The sequence below is a fragment of the Rhinoderma darwinii genome, chromosome 1, assembly GCF_050947455.1.
Source record: "Rhinoderma darwinii isolate aRhiDar2 chromosome 1, aRhiDar2.hap1, whole genome shotgun sequence".
Lineage (NCBI taxonomy): Eukaryota > Metazoa > Chordata > Amphibia > Anura > Rhinodermatidae > Rhinoderma > Rhinoderma darwinii.
In genome coordinates this window covers 216548219-216571844 of record NC_134687.1, presented here as the reverse complement: position 1 = coordinate 216571844, position 23626 = coordinate 216548219, and the positions used below count along the sequence as shown (strand labels likewise).

Below are 23626 nucleotides of genomic sequence, written 5' to 3'. Positions count from 1 at the left end.
TCACTTATTTATGATTTGAACATTACGTAGATTTCATACTCTAAAAAAATTATTGGATTAATGATGTAACTTTATGTCTTAAGGATAGAATTAAGTATGATCTAATGATGTCTTGCCGCCTCAAACTTTAGCAGCCTAGAGAATTTCATTAAGACAAGATGAAATTACACTTTTCTCTTCTTCTGAAAGTAGACTTTAAAAGCATATACATTATAACAGTGCTATAGCTCAAAATATAAATGATGATAACACCATCGATTTTCTTGCATATTTTTGTGTTTTATAGAGCCTGGATAGTTTAGTGGGTAGAGTATCACATGAGTCTTTTGAAAAAACAATCTATCACTTATCTATGACTGAAACTCTCTTTGAAACTTAGGTAAATAGTTGATAGAGCATCACACTTTCGATCTCAGGGTACCTGTTCAGGTGTAAGTCTTTTGAAAAACAACCTATCACTTATCCATGACTGAAACTCTCTTTGAAACGAAGAACTAGTCCATGCTTTTAAGATTTCCTGGATGTCAGAACAAAATGTAAACTTTATGCCTTAAAAAAGAAAAATGTATGATCTAACAATGTCTTGACTGTTTAAACTTTAGCATCGTAGCTGATTTTATCAAGTCAAAATAACTTTATACTTTTCTTGTCTAAGTAACCCTTGAAACCACATAACAAAGCACTCCAGGTCAGAATATATATGAGAAGGAGAGAAACGCCGATTTTCCCGCACACGTTTTGGTTTTGGAGAGCCTGGATAGCTCAGTCGGTAGAGCGTCAGACTTTTAATCTGAGGGTCCAGGGTTCAAGTCCCTGTTCAGGCGTGTGTCTTTTAGAAATCAAGACGTTTCACTTATTTATGATTTGAACATTACGTAGATTTCATACTCTAAAAAAATTATTGGATTAATGATGTAACTTTATGTCTTAAGGATAGAATTAAGTATGATCTAATGATGTCTTGCCGCCTCAAACTTTAGCAGCCTAGAGAATTTCATTAAGACAAGATGAAATTACACTTTTCTCTTCTTCTGAAAGTAGACTTTAAAAGCATATACATTATAACAGTGCTATAGCTCAAAATATAAATGATGATAACACCATCGATTTTCTTGCATATTTTTGTGTTTTATAGAGCCTGGATAGTTTAGTGGGTAGAGTATCACATGAGTCTTTTGAAAAAACAATCTATCACTTATCTATGACTGAAACTCTCTTTGAAACTAAGGTAAATAGTTGATAGAGCATCACACTTTCGATCTGAGGGTACCTGTTCAGGTGTAAGTCTTTTGAAAAACAACCTATCACTTATCCATGACTGAAACTCTCTTTGAAACTAAGAACTAGTCCATGCTTTTAAGATTTCCTGGATGTCAGAACAAAATGTAAACTTTATGCCTTAAAAAAGAAAAATGTATGATCTAACAATGTCTTGACTGTTTAAACTTTAGCATCGTAGCTGATTTTATCAAGTCAAAATAACTTTATACTTTTCTTGTCTAAGTAACCCTTGAAACCACATAACAAAGCACTCCAGGTCAGAATATATATGAGAAGGAGAGAAACGCCGATTTTCCCGCACACGTTTTGGTTTTGGAGAGCCTGGATAGCTCAGTCGGTAGAGCGTCAGACTTTTAATCTGACGGTCCATGGTTCAAGTCCCTGTTCAGGCGTGTGTCTTTTAGAAATCAAGACGTTTCACTTATTTATGATTTGAACATTACGTAGATTTCATACTCTAAAAAAATTATTGGATTAATGATGTAACTTTATGTCTTAAGGATAGAATTAAGTATGATCTAATGATGTCTTGCCGCCTCAAACTTTAGCAGCCTAGAGAATTTCATTAAGACAAAATGAAATTACACTTTTCTCTTCTTCTGAAAGTAGACTTTAAAAGCATATACATTATAACAGTGCTATAACTCAAAATATAAATGATGATAACACCATCGATTTTCTTGCATATTTTTGTGTTTTATAGAGCCTGGATAGTTTAGTGGGTAGAGTATCACATGAGTCTTTTGAAAAAACAATCTATCACTTATCTATGACTGAAACTCTCTTTGAAACTAAGGTAAATAGTTGATAGAGCATCACACTTTCAATCTGAGGGTACCTGTTCAGGTGTAAGTCTTTTGAAAAACAACCTATCACTTATCCATGACTGAAACTCTCTTTGAAACTAAGAACTAGTCCATGCTTTTAAGATTTCCTGGATGTCAGAACAAAATTTAAACTTTATGCCTTAAAAAAGAAAAATGTATGATCTAACAATGTCTTGACTGTTTAAACTTTAGCACCGTATCTGATTTTATCAAGTCAAAATAAGTTTATACTTTTCTTGTCTAAGTAACTCTTGAAACCACATAACAAAGCACTCCAGGTCAGAATATATATGAGAAGGAGAGAAATGCAGATTTTCCCGCACATGTTTTGGTTTTGGAGAGCCTGGATAGCTCAGTCGGTAGAGCATCAGACTTTTAATCTCAGGGTCCAGGGTTCAAGTCCCTGTTCAGGCGTGTGTCTTTTAGAAATCAAGACATATCACTTATTTATGATTTGAACATTACGTAGATTTCATACTCTAAAAAAATTATTGGATTAATGATGTAACTTTATGTCTTAAGGATAGAATTAAGTATGATCTAATGATGTCTTGCCGCCTCAAACTTTAGCAGCCTAGAGAATTTCATTAAGACAAGATGAAATTACACTTTTCTCTTCTTCTGAAAGTAGACTTTAAAAGCATATACATTATAACAGTGCTATAGCTCAAAATATAAATGATGATAACACCATCGATTTTCTTGCATATTTTTGTGTTTTATAGAGCCTGGATAGTTTAGTGGGTAGAGTATCACATGAGTCTTTTGAAAAAACAATCTATCACTTATCTATGACTGAAACTCTCTTTGAAACTAAGGTAAATAGTTGATAGAGCATCACACTTTCGATCTCAGGGTACCTGTTCAGGTGTAAGTCTTTTGAAAAACAACCTATCACTTATCCATGACTGAAACTCTCTTTGAAACAAAGAACTAGTCCATGCTTTTAAGATTTCCTGGATGTCAGAACAAAATGTAAACTTTATGCCTTAAAAAAGAAAAATGTATGATCTAACAATGTCTTGACTGTTTAAACTTTAGCACCGTAGCTGATTTTATCAAGTCAAAATAAGTTTATACTTTTCTTGTCTAAGTAACTCTTGAAACCACATAACAAAGCACTCCAGGTCAGAATATATATGAGAAGGAGAGAAATGCAGATTTTCCCGCACATGTTTTGGTTTTGGAGAGCCTGGATAGCTCAGTCGGTAGAGCATCAGACTTTTAATCTGAGGGTCCAGGGTTCAAGTCCCTGTTCAGGCGTGTGTCTTTTAGAAATCAAGACATATCACTTATTTATGATTTGAACATTACGTAGATTTCATACTCTAAAAAAATTATTGGATTAATGATGTAACTTTATGTCTTAAGGATAGAATTAAGTATGATCTAATGATGTCTTGCCGCCTCAAACTTTAGCAGCCTAGAGAATTTCATTAAGACAAGATGAAATTACACTTTTCTCTTCTTCTGAAAGTAGACTTTAAAAGCATATACATTATAACAGTGCTATAGCTCAAAATATAAATGATGATAACACCATCGATTTTCTTGCATATTTTTGTGTTTTATAGAGCCTGGATAGTTTAGTGGGTAGAGTATCACATGAGTCTTTTGAAAAAACAATCTATCACTTATCTATGACTGAAACTCTCTTTGAAACTAAGGTAAATAGTTGATAGAGCATCACACTTTCGATCTCAGGGTACCTGTTCAGGTGTAAGTCTTTTGAAAAACAACCTATCACTTATCCATGACTGAAACTCTCTTTGAAACGAAGAACTAGTCCATGCTTTTAAGATTTCCTGGATGTCAGAACAAAATGTAAACTTTATGCCTTAAAAAAGAAAAATGTATGATCTAACAATGTCTTGACTGTTTAAACTTTAGCATCGTAGCTGATTTTATCAAGTCAAAATAACTTTATACTTTTCTTGTCTAAGTAACCCTTGAAACCACATAACAAAGCACTCCAGGTCAGAATATATATGAGAAGGAGAGAAACGCCGATTTTCCCGCACACATTTTGGTTTTGGAGAGCCTGGATAGCTCAGTCGGTAGAGCGTCAGACTTTTAATCTGAGGGTCCAGGGTTCAAGTCCCTGTTCAGGCGTGTGTCTTTTAGAAATCAAGACGTTTCACTTATTTATGATTTGAACATTACGTAGATTTCATACTCTAAAAAAATTATTGGATTAATGATGTAACTTTATGTCTTAAGGATAGAATTAAGTATGATCTAATGATGTCTTGCCGCCTCAAACTTTAGCAGCCTAGAGAATTTCATTAAGACAAGATGAAATTACACTTTTCTCTTCTTCTGAAAGTAGACTTTAAAAGCATATACATTATAACAGTGCTATAGCTCAAAATATAAATGATGATAACACCATCGATTTTCTTGCATATTTTTGTGTTTTATAGAGCCTGGATAGTTTAGTGGGTAGAGTATCACATGAGTCTTTTGAAAAAACAATCTATCACTTATCTATGACTGAAACTCTCTTTGAAACTAAGGTAAATAGTTGATAGAGCATCACACTTTCGATCTCAGGGTACCTGTTCAGGTGTAAGTCTTTTGAAAAACAACCTATCACTTATCCATGACTGAAACTCTCTTTGAAACGAAGAACTAGTCCATGCTTTTAAGATTTCCTGGATGTCAGAACAAAATGTAAACTTTATGCCTTAAAAAAGAAAAATGTATGATCTAACAATGTCTTGACTGTTTAAACTTTAGCATCGTAGCTGATTTTATCAAGTCAAAATAACTTTATACTTTTCTTGTCTAAGTAACCCTTGAAACCACATAACAAAGCACTCCAGGTCAGAATATATATGAGAAGGAGAGAAACGCTGATTTTCCCGCACACGTTTTGGTTTTGGAGAGCCTGGATAGCTCAGTCGGTAGAGCGTCAGACTTTTAATCTGAGGGTCCAGGGTTCAAGTCCCTGTTCAGGCGTGTGTCTTTTAGAAATCAAGACGTTTCACTTATTTATGATTTGAACATTACGTAGATTTCATACTCTAAAAAAATTATTGGATTAATGATGTAACTTTATGTCTTAAGGATAGAATTAAGTATGATCTAATGATGTCTTGCCGCCTCAAACTTTAGCAGCCTAGAGAATTTCATTAAGACAAGATGAAATTACACTTTTCTCTTCTTCTGAAAGTAGACTTTAAAAGCATATACATTATAACAGTGCTATAGCTCAAAATATAAATGATGATAACACCATCGATTTTCTTGCATATTTTTGTGTTTTATAGAGCCTGGATAGTTTAGTGGGTAGAGTATCACATGAGTCTTTTGAAAAAACAATCTATCACTTATCTATGACTGAAACTCTCTTTGAAACTAAGGTAAATAGTTGATAGAGCATCACACTTTCGATCTGAGGGTACCTGTTCAGGTGTAAGTCTTTTGAAAAACAACCTATCACTTATCCATGACTGAAACTCTCTTTGAAACTAAGAACTAGTCCATGCTTTTAAGATTTCCTGGATGTCAGAACAAAATGTAAACTTTATGCCTTAAAAAAGAAAAATGTATGATCTAACAATGTCTTGACTGTTTAAACTTTAGCATCGTAGCTGATTTTATCAAGTCAAAATAACTTTATACTTTTCTTGTCTAAGTAACCCTTGAAACCACATAACAAAGCACTCCAGGTCAGAATATATATGAGAAGGAGAGAAACGCCGATTTTCCCGCACACGTTTTAGTTTTGGAGAGCCTGGATAGCTCAGTCGGTAGAGCGTCAGACTTTTAATCTGACGGTCCATGGTTCAAGTCCCTGTTCAGGCGTGTGTCTTTTAGAAATCAAGAAGTTTCACTTATTTATGATTTGAACATTACGTAGATTTCATACTCTAAAAAAATTATTGGATTAATGATGTAACTTTATGTCTTAAGGATAGAATTAAGTATGATCTAATGATGTCTTGCCGCCTCAAACTTTAGCAGCCTAGAGAATTTCATTAAGACAAGATGAAATTACACTTTTCTCTTCTTCTGAAAGTAGACTTTAAAAGCATATACATTATAACAGTGCTATAGCTCAAAATATAAATGATGATAACACCATCGATTTTCTTGCATATTTTTGTGTTTTATAGAGCCTGGATAGTTTAGTGGGTAGAGTATCACATGAGTCTTTTGAAAAAACAATCTATCACTTATCTATGACTGAAACTCTCTTTGAAACTAAGGTAAATAGTTGATAGAGCATCACACTTTCGATCTGAGGGTACCTGTTCAGGTGTAAGTCTTTTGAAAAACAACCTATCACTTATCCATGACTGAAACTCTCTTTGAAACTAAGAACTAGTCCATGCTTTTAAGATTTCCTGGATGTCAGAACAAAATGTAAACTTTATGCCTTAAAAAAGAAAAATGTATGATCTAACAATGTCTTGACTGTTTAAACTTTAGCATCGTAGCTGATTTTATCAAGTCAAAATAACTTTATACTTTTCTTGTCTAAGTAACCCTTGAAACCACATAACAAAGCACTCCAGGTCAGAATATATATGAGAAGGAGAGAAACGCCGATTTTCCCGCACACGTTTTAGTTTTGGAGAGCCTGGATAGCTCAGTCGGTAGAGCGTCAGACTTTTAATCTGACGGTCCATGGTTCAAGTCCCTGTTCAGGCGTGTGTCTTTTAGAAATCAAGACGTTTCACTTATTTATGATTTGAACATTACGTAGATTTCATACTCTAAAAAAATTATTGGATTAATGATGTAACTTTATGTCTTAAGGATAGAATTAAGTATGATCTAATGATGTCTTGCCGCCTCAAACTTTAGCAGCCTAGAGAATTTCATTAAGACAAAATGAAATTACACTTTTCTCTTCTTCTGAAAGTAGACTTTAAAAGCATATACATTATAACAGTGCTATAGCTCAAAATATAAATGATGATAACACCATCGATTTTCTTGCATATTTTTGTGTTTTATAGAGCCTGGATAGTTTAGTGGGTAGAGTATCACATGAGTCTTTTGAAAAAACAATCTATCACTTATCTATGACTGAAACTCTCTTTGAAACTAAGGTAAATAGTTGATAGAGCATCACACTTTCGATCTGAGGGTACCTGTTCAGGTGTAAGTCTTTTGAAAAACAACCTATCACTTATCCATGACTGAAACTCTCTTTGAAACTAAGAACTAGTCCATGCTTTTAAGATTTCCTGGATGTCAGAACAAAATTTAAACTTTATGCCTTAAAAAAGAAAAATGTATGATCTAACAATGTCTTGACTGTTTAAACTTTAGCATCGTAGCTGATTTTATCAAGTCAAAATAACTTTATACTTTTCTTGTCTAAGTAACCCTTGAAACCACATAACAAAGCACTCCAGGTCAGAATATATATGAGAAGGAGAGAAACGCCGATTTTCCCGCACACGTTTTAGTTTTGGAGAGCCTGGATAGCTCAGTCGGTAGAGCGTCAGACTTTTGATCTGACGGTCCATGGTTCAAGTCCCTGTTCAGGCGTGTGTCTTTTAGAAATCAAGACGTTTCACTTATTTATGATTTGAACATTACGTAGATTTCATACTCTAAAAAAATTATTGGATTAATGATGTAACTTTATGTCTTAAGGATAGAATTAAGTATGATCTAATGATGTCTTGCCGCCTCAAACTTTAGCAGCCTAGAGAATTTCATTAAGACAAAATGAAATTACACTTTTCTCTTCTTCTGAAAGTAGACTTTAAAAGCATATACATTATAACAGTGCTATAGCTCAAAATATAAATGATGATAACACCATCGATTTTCTTGCATATTTTTGTGTTTTATAGAGCCTGGATAGTTTAGTGGGTAGAGTATCACATGAGTCTTTTGAAAAAACAATCTATCACTTATCTATGACTGAAACTCTCTTTGAAACTAAGGTAAATAGTTGATAGAGCATCACACTTTCGATCTGAGGGTACCTGTTCAGGTGTAAGTCTTTTGAAAAACAACCTATCACTTATCCATGACTGAAACTCTCTTTGAAACTAAGAACTAGTCCATGCTTTTAAGATTTCCTGGATGTCAGAACAAAATTTAAACTTTATGCCTTAAAAAAGAAAAATGTATGATCTAACAATGTCTTGACTGTTTAAACTTTAGCACCGTAGCTGATTTTATCAAGTCAAAATAAGTTTATACTTTTCTTGTCTAAGTAACTCTTGAAACCACATAACAAAGCACTCCAGGTCAGAATATATATGAGAAGGAGAGAAATGCAGATTTTCCCGCACATGTTTTGGTTTTGGAGAGCCTGGATAGCTCAGTCGGTAGAGCATCAGACTTTTAATCTGAGGGTCCAGGGTTCAAGTCCCTGTTCAGGCGTGTGTCTTTTAGAAATCAAGACATATCACTTATTTATGATTTGAACATTACGTAGATTTCATACTCTAAAAAAATTATTGGATTAATGATGTAACTTTATGTCTTAAGGATAGAATTAAGTATGATCTAATGATGTCTTGCCACCTCAAACTTTAGCAGCCTAGAGAATTTCATTAAGACAAGATGAAATTACACTTTTCTCTTCTTCTGAAAGTAGACTTTAAAAGCATATACATTATAACAGTGATATAGCTCAAAATATAAATGATGATAACACCATCGATTTTCTTGCATATTTTTGTGTTTTATAGAGCCTGGATAGTTTAGTGGGTAGAGTATCACATGAGTCTTTTGAAAAAACAATCTATCACTTATCTATGACTGAAACTCTCTTTGAAACTAAGGTAAATAGTTGATAGAGCATCACACTTTCGATCTGAGGGTACCTGTTCAGGTGTAAGTCTTTTGAAAAACAACCTATCACTTATCCATGACTGAAACTCTCTTTGAAACTAAGAACTAGTCCATGCTTTTAAGATTTCCTGGATGTCAGAACAAAATGTAAACTTTATGCCTTAAAAAAGAAAAATGTATGATCTAACAATGTCTTGACTGTTTAAACTTTAGCACCGTAGCTGATTTTATCAAGTCAAAATAACTTTATACTTTTCTTGTCTAAGTAACCCTTGAAACCACATAACAAAGCACTCCAGGTCAGAATATATATGAGAAGGAGAGAAACGCCGATTTTCCCGCACACGTTTTGGTTTTGGAGAGCCTGGATAGCTCAGTCGGTAGAGCATCAGACTTTTAATCTGAGGGTCCAGGGTTCAAGTCCCTGTTCAGGCGTGTGTCTTTTAGAAATCAAGACGTTTCACTTATTTATGATTTGAACATTACGTAGATTTCATACTCTAAAAAAATTATTGGATTAATGATGTAACTTTATGTCTTAAGGATAGAATTAAGTATGATCTAATGATGTCTTGCCGCCTCAAACTTTAGCAGCCTAGAGAATTTCATTAAGACAAAATGAAATTACACTTTTCTCTTCTTCTGAAAGTAGACTTTAAAAGCATATACATTATAACAGTGCTATAACTCAAAATATAAATGATGATAACACCATCGATTTTCTTGCATATTTTTGTGTTTTATAGAGCCTGGATAGTTTAGTGGGTAGAGTATCACATGAGTCTTTTGAAAAAACAATCTATCACTTATCTATGACTGAAACTCTCTTTGAAACTAAGGTAAATAGTTGATAGAGCATCACACTTTCGATCTGAGGGTACCTGTTCAGGTGTAAGTCTTTTGAAAAACAACCTATCACTTATCCATGACTGAAACTCTCTTTGAAACTAAGAACTAGTCCATGCTTTTAAGATTTCCTGGATGTCAGAACAAAATTTAAACTTTATGCCTTAAAAAAGAAAAATGTATGATCTAACAATGTCTTGACTGTTTAAACTTTAGCACCGTAGCTGATTTTATCAAGTCAAAATAAGTTTATACTTTTCTTGTCTAAGTAACTCTTGAAACCACATAACAAAGCACTCCAGGTCAGAATATATATGAGAAGGAGAGAAATGCAGATTTTCCCGCACATGTTTTGGTTTTGGAGAGCCTGGATAGCTCAGTCGGTAGAGCATCAGACTTTTAATCTCAGGGTCCAGGGTTCAAGTCCCTGTTCAGGCGTGTGTCTTTTAGAAATCAAGACATATCACTTATTTATGATTTGAACATTACGTAGATTTCATACTCTAAAAAAATTATTGGATTAATGATGTAACTTTATGTCTTAAGGATAGAATTAAGTATGATCTAATGATGTCTTGCCGCCTCAAACTTTAGCAGCCTAGAGAATTTCATTAAGACAAGATGAAATTACACTTTTCTCTTCTTCTGAAAGTAGACTTTAAAAGCATATACATTATAACAGTGCTATAGCTCAAAATATAAATGATGATAACACCATCGATTTTCTTGCATATTTTTGTGTTTTATAGAGCCTGGATAGTTTAGTGGGTAGAGTATCACATGAGTCTTTTGAAAAAACAATCTATCACTTATCTATGACTGAAACTCTCTTTGAAACTAAGGTAAATAGTTGATAGAGCATCACACTTTCGATCTCAGGGTACCTGTTCAGGTGTAAGTCTTTTGAAAAACAACCTATCACTTATCCATGACTGAAACTCTCTTTGAAACTAAGAACTAGTCAATGCTTTTAAGATTTCCTGGATGTCAGAACAAAATGTAAACTTTATGCCTTAAAAAAGAAAAATGTATGATCTAACAATGTCTTGACTGTTTAAACTTTAGCACCGTAGCTGATTTTATCAAGTCAAAATAACTTTATACTTTTCTTGTCTAAGTAACCCTTGAAACCACATAACAAAGCACTCCAGGTCAGAATATATATGAGAAGGAGAGAAACGCCGATTTTCCCGCACACGTTTTGGTTTTGGAGAGCCTGGATAGCTCAGTCGGTAGAGCATCAGACTTTTAATCTGAGGGTCCAGGGTTCAAGTCCCTGTTCAGGCGTGTGTCTTTTAGAAATCAAGACGTTTCACTTATTTATGATTTGAACATTACGTAGATTTCATACTCTAAAAAAATTATTGGATTAATGATGTAACTTTATGTCTTAAGGATAGAATTAAGTATGATCTAATGATGTCTTGCCACCTCAAACTTTAGCAGCCTAGAGAATTTCATTAAGACAAGATGAAATTACACTTTTCTCTTCTTCTGAAAGTAGACTTTAAAAGCATATACATTATAACAGTGCTATAGCTCAAAATATAAATGATGATAACACCATCGATTTTCTTGCATATTTTTGTGTTTTATAGAGCCTGGATAGTTTAGTGGGTAGAGTATCACATGAGTCTTTTGAAAAAACAATCTATCACTTATCTATGACTGAAACTCTCTTTGAAACTAAGGTAAATAGTTGATAGAGCATCACACTTTCGATCTCAGGGTACCTGTTCAGGTGTAAGTCTTTTGAAAAACAACCTATCACTTATCCATGACTGAAACTCTCTTTGAAACTAAGAACTAGTCAATGCTTTTAAGATTTCCTGGATGTCAGAACAAAATGTAAACTTTATGCCTTAAAAAAGAAAAATGTATGATCTAACAATGTCTTGACTGTTTAAACTTTAGCACCGTAGCTGATTTTATCAAGTCAAAATAACTTTATACTTTTCTTGTCTAAGTAACCCTTGAAACCACATAACAAAGCACTCCAGGTCAGAATATATATGAGAAGGAGAGAAACGCCGATTTTCCCGCACACGTTTTGGTTTTGGAGAGCCTGGATAGCTCAGTCGGTAGAGCATCAGACTTTTAATCTGAGGGTCCAGGGTTCAAGTCCCTGTTCAGGCGTGTGTCTTTTAGAAATCAAGACGTTTCACTTATTTATGATTTGAACATTACGTAGATTTCATACTCTAAAAAAATTATTGGATTAATGATGTAACTTTATGTCTTAAGGATAGAATTAAGTATGATCTAATGATGTCTTGCCGCCTCAAACTTTAGCAGCCTAGAGAATTTCATTAAGACAAAATGAAATTACACTTTTCTCTTCTTCTGAAACTAGACTTTAAAAGCATATACATTATAACAGTGCTATAGCTCAAAATATAAATGATGATAACACCATCGATTTTCTTGCATATTTTTGTGTTTTATAGAGCCTGGATAGTTTAGTGGGTAGAGTATCACATGAGTCTTTTGAAAAAACAATCTATCACTTATCTATGACTGAAACTCTCTTTGAAACTAAGGTAAATAGTTGATAGAGCATCACACTTTCGATCTGAGGGTACCTGTTCAGGTGTAAGTCTTTTGAAAAACAACCTATCACTTATCCATGACTGAAACTCTCTTTGAAACTAAGAACTAGTCCATGCTTTTAAGATTTCCTGGATGTCAGAACAAAATGTAAACTTTATGCCTTAAAAAAGAAAAATGTATGATCTAACAATGTCTTGACTGTTTAAACTTTAGCATCGTAGCTGATTTTATCAAGTCAAAATAACTTTATACTTTTCTTGTCTAAGTAACCCTTGAAACCACATAACAAAGCACTCCAGGTCAGAATATATATGAGAAGGAGAGAAACGCCGATTTTCCCGCACACGTTTTGGTTTTGGAGAGCCTGGATAGCTCAGTCGGTAGAGCGTCAGACTTTTAATCTGAGGGTCCATGGTTCAAGTCCCTGTTCAGGCGTGTGTCTTTTAGAAATCAAGACGTTTCACTTATTTATGATTTGAACATTACGTAGATTTCATACTCTAAAAAAATTATTGGATTAATGATGTAACTTTATGTCTTAAGGATAGAATTAAGTATGATCTAATGATGTCTTGCCGCTTCAAACTTTAGCAGCCTAGAGAATTTCATTAAGACAAGATGAAATTACACTTTTCTCTTCTTCTGAAAGTAGACTTTAAAAGCATATACATTATAACAGTGCTATAGCTCAAAATATAAATGATGATAACACCATCGATTTTCTTGCATATTTTTGTGTTTTATAGAGCCTGGATAGTTTAGTGGGTAGAGTATCACATGAGTCTTTTGAAAAAACAATCTATCACTTATCTATGACTGAAACTCTCTTTGAAACTAAGGTAAATAGTTGATAGAGCATCACACTTTCGATCTCAGGGTACCTGTTCAGGTGTAAGTCTTTTGAAAAACAACCTATCACTTATCCATGACTGAAACTCTCTTTGAAACGAAGAACTAGTCCATGCTTTTAAGATTTCCTGGATGTCAGAACAAAATGTAAACTTTATGCCTTAAAAAAGAAAAATGTATGATCTAACAATGTCTTGACTGTTTAAACTTTAGCATCGTAGCTGATTTTATCAAGTCAAAATAACTTTATACTTTTCTTGTCTAAGTAACCCTTGAAACCACATAACAAAGCACTCCAGGTCAGAATATATATGAGAAGGAGAGAAACGCCGATTTTCCCGCACACGTTTTGGTTTTGGAGAGCCTGGATAGCTCAGTCGGTAGAGCATCAGACTTTTAATCTGAGGGTCCAGGGTTCAAGTCCCTGTTCAGGCGTGTGTCTTTTAGAAATCAAGACATATCACTTATTTATGATTTGAACATTACGTAGATTTCATACTCTAAAAAAATTATTGGATTAATGATGTAACTTTATGTCTTAAGGATAGAATTAAGTATGATCTAATGATGTCTTGCCGCCTCAAACTTTAGCAGCCTAGAGAATTTCATTAAGACAAGATGAAATTACACTTTTCTCTTCTTCTGAAAGTAGACTTTAAAAGCATATACATTATAACAGTGCTATAGCTCAAAATATAAATGATGATAACACCATCGATTTTCTTGCATATTTTTGTGTTTTATAGAGCCTGGATAGTTTAGTGGGTAGAGTATCACATGAGTCTTTTGAAAAAACAATCTATCACTTATCTATGACTGAAACTCTCTTTGAAACTAAGGTAAATAGTTGATAGAGCATCACACTTTCGATCTCAGGGTACCTGTTCAGGTGTAAGTCTTTTGAAAAACAACCTATCACTTATCCATGACTGAAACTCTCTTTGAAACGAAGAACTAGTCCATGCTTTTAAGATTTCCTGGATGTCAGAACAAAATGTAAACTTTATGCCTTAAAAAAGAAAAATGTATGATCTAACAATGTCTTGACTGTTTAAACTTTAGCATCGTAGCTGATTTTATCAAGTCAAAATAACTTTATACTTTTCTTGTCTAAGTAACCCTTGAAACCACATAACAAAGCACTCCAGGTCAGAATATATATGAGAAGGAGAGAAACGCCGATTTTCCCGCACACGTTTTGGCTTTGGAGAGCCTGGATAGCTCAGTCGGTAGAGCATCAGACTTTTAATCTGAGGGTCCAGGGTTCAAGTCCCTGTTCAGGCATGTGTCTTTTAGAAATCAAGACATATCACTTATTTATGATTTGAACATTACGTAGATTTCATACTCTAAAAAAATTATTGGATTAATGATGTAACTTTATGTCTTAAGGATAGAATTAAGTATGATCTAATGATGTCTTGCCGCCTCAAACTTTAGCAGCCTAGAGAATTTCATTAAGACAAGATGAAATTACACTTTTCTCTTCTTCTGAAAGTAGACTTTAAAAGCATATACATTATAACAGTGCTATAGCTCAAAATATAAATGATGATAACACCATCGATTTTCTTGCATATTTTTGTGTTTTATAGAGCCTGGATAGTTTAGTGGGTAGAGTATCACATGAGTCTTTTGAAAAAACAATCTATCACTTATCTATGACTGAAACTCTCTTTGAAACTAAGGTAAATAGTTGATAGAGCATCACACTTTCGATCTCAGGGTACCTGTTCAGGTGTAAGTCTTTTGAAAAACAACCTATCACTTATCCATGACTGAAACTCTCTTTGAAACTAAGAACTAGTCAATGCTTTTAAGATTTCCTGGATGTCAGAACAAAATGTAAACTTTATGCCTTAAAAAAGAAAAATGTATGATCTAACAATGTCTTGACTGTTTAAACTTTAGCACCGTAGCTGATTTTATCAAGTCAAAATAACTTTATACTTTTCTTGTCTAAGTAACCCTTGAAACCACATAACAAAGCACTCCAGGTCAGAATATATATGAGAAGGAGAGAAACGCCGATTTTCCCGCACACGTTTTGGTTTTGGAGAGCCTGGATAGCTCAGTCGGTAGAGCATCAGACTTTTAATCTGAGGGTCCAGGGTTCAAGTCCCTGTTCAGGCGTGTGTCTTTTAGAAATCAAGACGTTTCACTTATTTATGATTTGAACATTACGTAGATTTCATACTCTAAAAAAATTATTGGATTAATGATGTAACTTTATGTCTTAAGGATAGAATTAAGTATGATCTAATGATGTCTTGCCACCTCAAACTTTAGCAGCCTAGAGAATTTCATTAAGACAAGATGAAATTACACTTTTCTCTTCTTCTGAAAGTAGACTTTAAAAGCATATACATTATAACAGTGCTATAGCTCAAAATATAAATGATGATAACACCATCGATTTTCTTGCATATTTTTGTGTTTTATAGAGCCTGGATAGTTTAGTGGGTAGAGTATCACATGAGTCTTTTGAAAAAACAATCTATCACTTATCTATGACTGAAACTCTCTTTGAAACTAAGGTAAATAGTTGATAGAGCATCACACTTTCGATCTCAGGGTACCTGTTCAGGTGTAAGTCTTTTGAAAAACAACCTATCACTTATCCATGACTGAAACTCTCTTTGAAACTAAGAACTAGTCAATGCTTTTAAGATTTCCTGGATGTCAGAACAAAATGTAAACTTTATGCCTTAAAAAAGAAAAATGTATGATCTAACAATGTCTTGACTGTTTAAACTTTAGCACCGTAGCTGATTTTATCAAGTCAAAATAACTTTATACTTTTCTTGTCTAAGTAACCCTTGAAACCACATAACAAAGCACTCCAGGTCAGAATATATATGAGAAGGAGAGAAACGCCGATTTTCCCGCACACGTTTTGGTTTTGGAGAGCCTGGATAGCTCAGTCGGTAGAACATCAGACTTTTAATCTGAGGGTCCAGGGTTCAAGTCCCTGTTCAGGCGTGTGTCTTTTAGAAATCAAGACGTTTCACTTATTTATGATTTGAACATTACGTAGATTTCATACTCTAAAAAAATTATTGGATTAATGATGTAACTTTATGTCTTAAGGATAGAATTAAGTATGATCTAATGATGTCTTGCCGCCTCAAACTTTAGCAGCCTAGAGAATTTCATTAAGACAAAATGAAATTACACTTTTCTCTTCTTCTGAAAGTAGACTTTAAAAGCATATACATTATAACAGTGCTATAGCTCAAAATATAAATGATGATAACACCATCGATTTTCTTGCATATTTTTGTGTTTTATAGAGCCTGGATAGTTTAGTGGGTAGAGTATCACATGAGTCTTTTGAAAAAACAATCTATCACTTATCTATGACTGAAACTCTCTTTGAAACTAAGGTAAATAGTTGATAGAGCATCACACTTTCGATCTGAGGGTACCTGTTCAGGTGTAAGTCTTTTGAAAAACAACCTATCACTTATCCATGACTGAAACTCTCTTTGAAACTAAGAACTAGTCCATGCTTTTAAGATTTCCTGGATGTCAGAACAAAATGTAAACTTTATGCCTTAAAAAAGAAAAATGTATGATCTAACAATGTCTTGACTGTTTAAACTTTAGCACCGTAGCTGATTTTATCAAGTCAAAATAACTTTATACTTTTCTTGTCTAAGTAACCCTTGAAACCACATAACAAAGCACTCCAGGTCAGAATATATATGAGAAGGAGAGAAACGCCGATTTTCCCGCACACGTTTTGGTTTTGGAGAGCCTGGATAGCTCAGTCGGTAGAGCATCAGACTTTTAATCTGAGGGTCCAGGGTTCAAGTCCCTGTTCAGGCGTGTGTCTTTTAGAAATCAAGACGTTTCACTTATTTATGATTTGAACATTACGTAGATTTCATACTCTAAAAAAATTATTGGATTAATGATGTAACTTTATGTCTTAAGGATAGAATTAAGTATGATCTAATGATGTCTTGCCGCCTCAAACTTTAGCAGCCTAGAGAATTTCATTAAGACAAAATGAAATTACACTTTTCTCTTCTTCTGAAAGTAGACTTTAAAAGCATATACATTATAACAGTGCTATAGCTCAAAATATAAATGATGATAACACCATCGATTTTCTTGCATATTTTTGTGTTTTATAGAGCCTGGATAGTTTAGTGGGTAGAGTATCACATGAGTCTTTTGAAAAAACAATCTATCACTTATCTATGACTGAAACTCTCTTTGAAACTAAGGTAAATAGTTGATAGAGCATCACACTTTCGATCTGAGGGTACCTGTTCAGGTGTAAGTCTTTTGAAAAACAACCTATCACTTATCCATGACTGAAACTCTCTTTGAAACTAAGAACTAGTCCATGCTTTTAAGATTTCCTGGATGTCAGAACAAAATGTAAACTTTATGCCTTAAAAAAGAAAAATGTATGATCTAACAATGTCTTGACTGTTTAAACTTTAGCATCGTAGCTGATTTTATCAAGTCAAAATAACTTTATACTTTTCTTGTCTAAGTAACCCTTGAAACCACATAACAAAGCACTCCAGGTCAGAATATATATGAGAAGGAGAGAAACGCCGATTTTCCCGCACACGTTTTGGTTTTGGAGAGCCTGGATAGCTCAGTCGGTAGAGCGTCAGACTTTTAATCTGAGGGTCCATGGTTCAAGTCCCTGTTCAGGCGTGTGTCTTTTAGAAATCAAGACGTTTCACTTATTTATGATTTGAACATTACGTAGATTTCATACTCTAAAAAAATTATTGGATTAATGATGTAACTTTATGTCTTAAGGATAGAATTAAGTATGATCTAATGATGTCTTGCCGCCTCAAACTTTAGCAGCCTAGAGAATTTCATTAAGACAAAATGAAATTACACTTTTCTCTTCTTCTGAAAGTAGACTTTAAAAGCATACACATTATAACAGTGCTATAACTCAAAATATAAATGATGATAACACCATCGATTTTCTTGCATATTTTTGTGTTTTATAGAGCCTGGATAGTTTAGTGGGTAGAGTATCACATGAGTCTTTTGAAAAAACAATCTATCACTTATCTATGACTGAAACTCTCTTTGAAACTAAGGTAAATAGTTGATAGAGCATCACACTTTCGATCTGAGGGTACCTGTTCAGGTGTAAGTCTTTTGAAAAACAACCTATCACTTATCCATGACTGAAACTCTCTTTGAAACTAAGAACTAGTCCATGCTTTTAAGATTTCCTGGATGTCAGAACAAAATTTAAACTTTATGCCTTAAAAAAGAAAAATGTATGATCTAACAATGTCTTGACTGTTTAAACTTTAGCACCGTAGCTGATTTTATCAAGTCAAAATAAGTTTATACTTTTCTTGTCTAAGTAACTCTTGAAACCACATAACAAAGCACTCCAGGTCAGAATATATATGAGAAGGAGAGAAATGCAGATTTTCCCGCACATGTTTTGGTTTAGGAGAGCCTGGATAGCTCAGTCGGTAGAGCATCAGACTTTTAATCTGAGGGTCCAGGGTTCAAGTCCCTGTTCAGGCGTGTGTCTTTTAGAAATCAAGACATATCACTTATTTATGATTTGAACATTACGTAGATTTCATACTCTAAAAAAATTATTGGATTAATGATGTAACTTTATGTCTTAAGGATAGAATTAAGTATGATCTAATGATGTCTTGCCGCCTCAAACTTTAGCAGCCTAGAGAATTTCATTAAGACAAGATGAAATTACACTTTTCTCTTCTTCTGAAAGTAGACTTTAAAAGCATATACATTATAACAGTGCTATAGCTCAAAATATAAATGATGATAACACCATCGATTTTCTTGCATATTTTTGTGTTTTATAGAGCCTGGATAGTTTAGTGGGTAGAGTATCACATGAGTCTTTTGAAAAAACAATCTATCACTTATCTATGACTGAAACTCTCTTTGAAACTAAGGTAAATAGTTGATAGAGCATCACACTTTCGATCTGAGGGTACCTGTTCAGGTGTAAGTCTTTTGAAAAACAACCTATCACTTATCCATGACTGAAACTCTCTTTGAAACTAAGAACTAGTCCATGCTTTTAAGATTTCCTGGATGTCAGAACAAAATGTAAACTTTATGCCTTAAAAAAGAAAAATGTATGATCTAACAATGTCTTGACTGTTTAAACTTTAGCATCGTAGCTGATTTTATCAAGTCAAAATAACTTTATACTTTTCTTGTCTAAGTAACCCTTGAAACCACATAACAAAGCACTCCAGGTCAGAATATATATGAGAAGGAGAGAAACGCCGATTTTCCCGCACACGTTTTGGTTTTGGAGAGCCTGGATAGCTCAGTCGGTAGAGCGTCAGACTTTTAATCTGAGGGTCCATGGTTCAAGTCCCTGTTCAGGCGTGTGTCTTTTAGAAATCAAGACGTTTCACTTATTTATGATTTGAACATTACGTAGATTTCATACTCTAAAAAAATTATTGGATTAATGATGTAACTTTATGTCTTAAGGATAGAATTAAGTATGATCTAATGATGTCTTGCCGCCTCAAACTTTAGCAGCCTAGAGAATTTCATTAAGACAAAATGAAATTACACTTTTCTCTTCTTCTGAAAGTAGACTTTAAAAGCATATACATTATAACAGTGCTATAACTCAAAATATAAATGATGATAACACCATCGATTTTCTTGCATATTTTTGTGTTTTATAGAGCCTGGATAGTTTAGTGGGTAGAGTATCACATGAGTCTTTTGAAAAAACAATCTATCACTTATCTATGACTGAAACTCTCTTTGAAACTAAGGTAAATAGTTGATAGAGCATCACACTTTCGATCTGAGGGTACCTGTTCAGGTGTAAGTCTTTTGAAAAACAACCTATCACTTATCCATGACTGAAACTCTCTTTGAAACTAAGAACTAGTCCATGCTTTTAAGATTTCCTGGATGTCAGAACAAAATTTAAACTTTATGCCTTAAAAAAGAAAAATGTATGATCTAACAATGTCTTGACTGTTTAAACTTTAGCACCGTAGCTGATTTTATCAAGTCAAAATAAGTTTATACTTTTCTTGTCTAAGTAACTCTTGAAACCACATAACAAAGCACTCCAGGTCAGAATATATATGAGAAGGAGAGAAATGCAGATTTTCCCGCACATGTTTTGGTTTTGGAGAGCCTGGATAGCTCAGTCGGTAGAGCATCAGACTTTTAATCTGAGGGTCCAGGGTTCAAGTCCCTGTTCAGGCGTGTGTCTTTTAGAAATCAAGACATATCACTTATTTATGATTTGAACATTACGTAGATTTCATACTCTAAAAAAATTATTGGATTAATGATGTAACTTTATGTCTTAAGGATAGAATTAAGTATGATCTAATGATGTCTTGCCGCCTCAAACTTTAGCAGCCTAGAGAATTTCATTAAGACAAGATGAAATTACACTTTTCTCTTCTTCTGAAAGTAGACTTTAAAAGCATATACATTATAACAGTGCTATAGCTCAAAATATAAATGATGATAACACCATCGATTTTCTTGCATATTTTTGTGTTTTATAGAGCCTGGATAGTTTAGTGGGTAGAGTATCACATGAGTCTTTTGAAAAAACAATCTATCACTTATCTATGACTGAAACTCTCTTTGAAACTAAGGTAAATAGTTGATAGAGCATCACACTTTCGATCTCAGGGTACCTGTTCAGGTGTAAGTCTTTTGAAAAACAACCTATCACTTATCCATGACTGAAACTCTCTTTGAAACTAAGAACTAGTCCATGCTTTTAAGATTTCCTGGATGTCAGAACAAAATGTAAACTTTATGCCTTAAAAAAGAAAAATGTATGATCTAACAATGTCTTGACTGTTTAAACTTTAGCATCGTAGCTGATTTTATCAAGTCAAAATAACTTTATACTTTTCTTGTCTAAGTAACCCTTGAAACCACATAACAAAGCACTCCAGGTCAGAATATATATGAGAAGGAGAGAAACGCCGATTTTCCCGCACACGTTTTGGTTTTGGAGAGCCTGGATAGCTCAGTCGGTAGAGCGTCAGACTTTTAATCTGAGGGTCCATGGTTCAAGTCCCTGTTCAGGCGTGTGTCTTTTAGAAATCAAGACGTTTCACTTATTTATGATTTGAACATTACGTAGATTTCATACTCTAAAAAAATTATTGGATTAATGATGTAACTTTATGTCTTAAGGATAGAATTAAGTATGATCTAATGATGTCTTGCCGCCTCAAACTTTAGCAGCCTAGAGAATTTCATTAAGACAAAATGAAATTACACTTTTCTCTTCTTCTGAAAGTAGACTTTAAAAGCATATACATTATAACAGTGCTATAACTCAAAATATAAATGATGATAACACCATCGATTTTCTTGCATATTTTTGTGTTTTATAGAGCCTGGATAGTTTAGTGGGTAGAGTATCACATGAGTCTTTTGAAAAAACAATCTATCACTTATCTATGACTGAAACTCTCTTTGAAACTAAGGTAAATAGTTGATAGAGCATCACACTTTCGATCTGAGGGTACCTGTTCAGGTGTAAGTCTTTTGAAAAACAACCTATCACTTATCCATGACTGAAACTCTCTTTGAAACTAAGAACTAGTCCATGCTTTTAAGATTTCCTGGATGTCAGAACAAAATTTAAACTTTATGCCTTAAAAAAGAAAAATGTATGATCTAACAATGTCTTGACTGTTTAAACTTTAGCACCGTAGCTGATTTTATCAAGTCAAAATAAGTTTATACTTTTCTTGTCTAAGTAACTCTTGAAAACACATAACAAAGCACTCCAGGTCAGAATATATATGAGAAGGAGAGAAATGCAGATTTTCCCGCACATGTTTTGGTTTTGGAGAGCCTGGATAGCTCAGTCGGTAGAGCATCAGACTTTTAATCTGAGGGTCCAGGGTTCAAGTCCCTGTTCAGGCGTGTGTCTTTTAGAAATCAAGACATATCACTTATTTATGATTTGAACATTACGTAGATTTCATACTCTAAAAAAATTATTGGATTAATGATGTAACTTTATGTCTTAAGGATAGAATTAAGTATGATCTAATGATGTCTTGCCGCCTCAAACTTTAGCAGCCTAGAGAATTTCATTAAGACAAGATGAAATTACACTTTTCTCTTCTTCTGAAAGTAGACTTTAAAAGCATATACATTATAACAGTGCTATAGCTCAAAATATAAATGATGATAACACCATCGATTTTCTTGCATATTTTTGTGTTTTATAGAGCCTGGATAGTTTAGTGGGTAGAGTATCACATGAGTCTTTTGAAAAAACAATCTATCACTTATCTATGACTGAAACTCTCTTTGAAACTAAGGTAAATAGTTGATAGAGCATCACACTTTCGATCTCAGGGTACCTGTTCAGGTGTAAGTCTTTTGAAAAACAACCTATCACTTATCCATGACTGAAACTCTCTTTGAAACGAAGAACTAGTCCATGCTTTTAAGATTTCCTGGATGTCAGAACAAAATGTAAACTTTATGCCTTAAAAAAGAAAAATGTATGATCTAACAATGTCTTGACTGTTTAAACTTTAGCATCGTAGCTGATTTTATCAAGTCAAAATAACTTTATACTTTTCTTGTCTAAGTAACCCTTGAAACCACATAACAAAGCACTCCAGGTCAGAATATATATGAGAAGGAGAGAAACGCCGATTTTCCCGCACACATTTTGGTTTTGGAGAGCCTGGATAGCTCAGTCGGTAGAGCGTCAGACTTTTAATCTGAGGGTCCAGGGTTCAAGTCCCTGTTCAGGCGTGTGTCTTTTAGAAATCAAGACGTTTCACTTATTTATGATTTGAACATTACGTAGATTTCATACTCTAAAAAAATTATTGGATTAATGATGTAACTTTATGTCTTAAGGATAGAATTAAGTATGATCTAATGATGTCTTGCCGCCTCAAACTTTAGCAGCCTAGAGAATTTCATTAAGACAAGATGAAATTACACTTTTCTCTTCTTCTGAAAGTAGACTTTAAAAGCATATACATTATAACAGTGCTATAGCTCAAAATATAAATGATGATAACACCATCGATTTTCTTGCATATTTTTGTGTTTTATAGAGCCTGGATAGTTTAGTGGGTAGAGTATCACATGAGTCTTTTGAAAAAACAATCTATCACTTATCTATGACTGAAACTCTCTTTGAAACTAAGGTAAATAGTTGATAGAGCATCACACTTTCGATCTGAGGGTACCTGTTCAGGTGTAAGTCTTTTGAAAAACAACCTATCACTTATCCATGACTGAAACTCTCTTTGAAACTAAGAACTAGTCCATGCTTTTAAGATTTCCTGGATGTCAGAACAAAATGTAAACTTTATGCCTTAAAAAAGAAAAATGTATGATCTAACAATGTCTTGACTGTTTAAACTTTAGCATCGTAGCTGATTTTATCAAGTCAAAATAACTTTATACTTTTCTTGTCTAAGTAACCCTTGAAACCACATAACAAAGCACTCCAGGTCAGAATATATATG

At 33.7% G+C, this 23626-nt stretch overlaps 26 non-coding genes across 26 annotated transcripts; all 26 read left to right on the top strand.

Moving 5' to 3' along the window:
• The first annotated feature begins 751 nt into the window (after positions 1 to 751).
• TRNAK-UUU (transfer RNA lysine (anticodon UUU)) lies at positions 752 to 824 on the top strand. Its single transcript has one exon. It is a non-coding gene; the product is annotated as a tRNA-Lys (tRNA).
• Positions 825 to 1600: 776 nt separating this feature from the next.
• TRNAK-UUU (transfer RNA lysine (anticodon UUU)) lies at positions 1601 to 1673 on the top strand. Its single transcript has one exon. It is a non-coding gene; the product is annotated as a tRNA-Lys (tRNA).
• Positions 1674 to 2449: 776 nt separating this feature from the next.
• Positions 2450 to 2522, top strand: TRNAK-UUU (transfer RNA lysine (anticodon UUU)). The gene has a single exon. It is a non-coding gene; the product is annotated as a tRNA-Lys (tRNA).
• A 776-nt stretch (positions 2523 to 3298) lies between these two features.
• TRNAK-UUU (transfer RNA lysine (anticodon UUU)) lies at positions 3299 to 3371 on the top strand. Its single transcript has one exon. It is a non-coding gene; the product is annotated as a tRNA-Lys (tRNA).
• A 776-nt stretch (positions 3372 to 4147) lies between these two features.
• On the top strand, positions 4148 to 4220 carry TRNAK-UUU (transfer RNA lysine (anticodon UUU)). The gene has a single exon. It is a non-coding gene; the product is annotated as a tRNA-Lys (tRNA).
• Positions 4221 to 4996: 776 nt separating this feature from the next.
• Positions 4997 to 5069, top strand: TRNAK-UUU (transfer RNA lysine (anticodon UUU)). Its single transcript has one exon. It is a non-coding gene; the product is annotated as a tRNA-Lys (tRNA).
• Positions 5070 to 5845: 776 nt separating this feature from the next.
• On the top strand, positions 5846 to 5918 carry TRNAK-UUU (transfer RNA lysine (anticodon UUU)). Its single transcript has one exon. It is a non-coding gene; the product is annotated as a tRNA-Lys (tRNA).
• A 776-nt stretch (positions 5919 to 6694) lies between these two features.
• Positions 6695 to 6767, top strand: TRNAK-UUU (transfer RNA lysine (anticodon UUU)). The gene has a single exon. It is a non-coding gene; the product is annotated as a tRNA-Lys (tRNA).
• Positions 6768 to 8392: 1625 nt separating this feature from the next.
• TRNAK-UUU (transfer RNA lysine (anticodon UUU)) lies at positions 8393 to 8465 on the top strand. The gene has a single exon. It is a non-coding gene; the product is annotated as a tRNA-Lys (tRNA).
• A 776-nt stretch (positions 8466 to 9241) lies between these two features.
• Positions 9242 to 9314, top strand: TRNAK-UUU (transfer RNA lysine (anticodon UUU)). The gene has a single exon. It is a non-coding gene; the product is annotated as a tRNA-Lys (tRNA).
• Positions 9315 to 10090: 776 nt separating this feature from the next.
• Positions 10091 to 10163, top strand: TRNAK-UUU (transfer RNA lysine (anticodon UUU)). Its single transcript has one exon. It is a non-coding gene; the product is annotated as a tRNA-Lys (tRNA).
• Positions 10164 to 10939: 776 nt separating this feature from the next.
• Positions 10940 to 11012, top strand: TRNAK-UUU (transfer RNA lysine (anticodon UUU)). The gene has a single exon. It is a non-coding gene; the product is annotated as a tRNA-Lys (tRNA).
• Positions 11013 to 11788: 776 nt separating this feature from the next.
• On the top strand, positions 11789 to 11861 carry TRNAK-UUU (transfer RNA lysine (anticodon UUU)). The gene has a single exon. It is a non-coding gene; the product is annotated as a tRNA-Lys (tRNA).
• A 776-nt stretch (positions 11862 to 12637) lies between these two features.
• TRNAK-UUU (transfer RNA lysine (anticodon UUU)) lies at positions 12638 to 12710 on the top strand. The gene has a single exon. It is a non-coding gene; the product is annotated as a tRNA-Lys (tRNA).
• A 776-nt stretch (positions 12711 to 13486) lies between these two features.
• On the top strand, positions 13487 to 13559 carry TRNAK-UUU (transfer RNA lysine (anticodon UUU)). Its single transcript has one exon. It is a non-coding gene; the product is annotated as a tRNA-Lys (tRNA).
• A 776-nt stretch (positions 13560 to 14335) lies between these two features.
• On the top strand, positions 14336 to 14408 carry TRNAK-UUU (transfer RNA lysine (anticodon UUU)). Its single transcript has one exon. It is a non-coding gene; the product is annotated as a tRNA-Lys (tRNA).
• Positions 14409 to 15184: 776 nt separating this feature from the next.
• Positions 15185 to 15257, top strand: TRNAK-UUU (transfer RNA lysine (anticodon UUU)). The gene has a single exon. It is a non-coding gene; the product is annotated as a tRNA-Lys (tRNA).
• Positions 15258 to 16033: 776 nt separating this feature from the next.
• TRNAK-UUU (transfer RNA lysine (anticodon UUU)) lies at positions 16034 to 16106 on the top strand. The gene has a single exon. It is a non-coding gene; the product is annotated as a tRNA-Lys (tRNA).
• Positions 16107 to 16882: 776 nt separating this feature from the next.
• On the top strand, positions 16883 to 16955 carry TRNAK-UUU (transfer RNA lysine (anticodon UUU)). Its single transcript has one exon. It is a non-coding gene; the product is annotated as a tRNA-Lys (tRNA).
• A 776-nt stretch (positions 16956 to 17731) lies between these two features.
• TRNAK-UUU (transfer RNA lysine (anticodon UUU)) lies at positions 17732 to 17804 on the top strand. The gene has a single exon. It is a non-coding gene; the product is annotated as a tRNA-Lys (tRNA).
• A 776-nt stretch (positions 17805 to 18580) lies between these two features.
• Positions 18581 to 18653, top strand: TRNAK-UUU (transfer RNA lysine (anticodon UUU)). Its single transcript has one exon. It is a non-coding gene; the product is annotated as a tRNA-Lys (tRNA).
• Positions 18654 to 19429: 776 nt separating this feature from the next.
• On the top strand, positions 19430 to 19502 carry TRNAK-UUU (transfer RNA lysine (anticodon UUU)). Its single transcript has one exon. It is a non-coding gene; the product is annotated as a tRNA-Lys (tRNA).
• A 776-nt stretch (positions 19503 to 20278) lies between these two features.
• Positions 20279 to 20351, top strand: TRNAK-UUU (transfer RNA lysine (anticodon UUU)). Its single transcript has one exon. It is a non-coding gene; the product is annotated as a tRNA-Lys (tRNA).
• Positions 20352 to 21127: 776 nt separating this feature from the next.
• TRNAK-UUU (transfer RNA lysine (anticodon UUU)) lies at positions 21128 to 21200 on the top strand. The gene has a single exon. It is a non-coding gene; the product is annotated as a tRNA-Lys (tRNA).
• A 776-nt stretch (positions 21201 to 21976) lies between these two features.
• On the top strand, positions 21977 to 22049 carry TRNAK-UUU (transfer RNA lysine (anticodon UUU)). The gene has a single exon. It is a non-coding gene; the product is annotated as a tRNA-Lys (tRNA).
• Positions 22050 to 22825: 776 nt separating this feature from the next.
• TRNAK-UUU (transfer RNA lysine (anticodon UUU)) lies at positions 22826 to 22898 on the top strand. Its single transcript has one exon. It is a non-coding gene; the product is annotated as a tRNA-Lys (tRNA).
• The last annotated feature ends 728 nt before the right edge of the window (positions 22899 to 23626 follow it).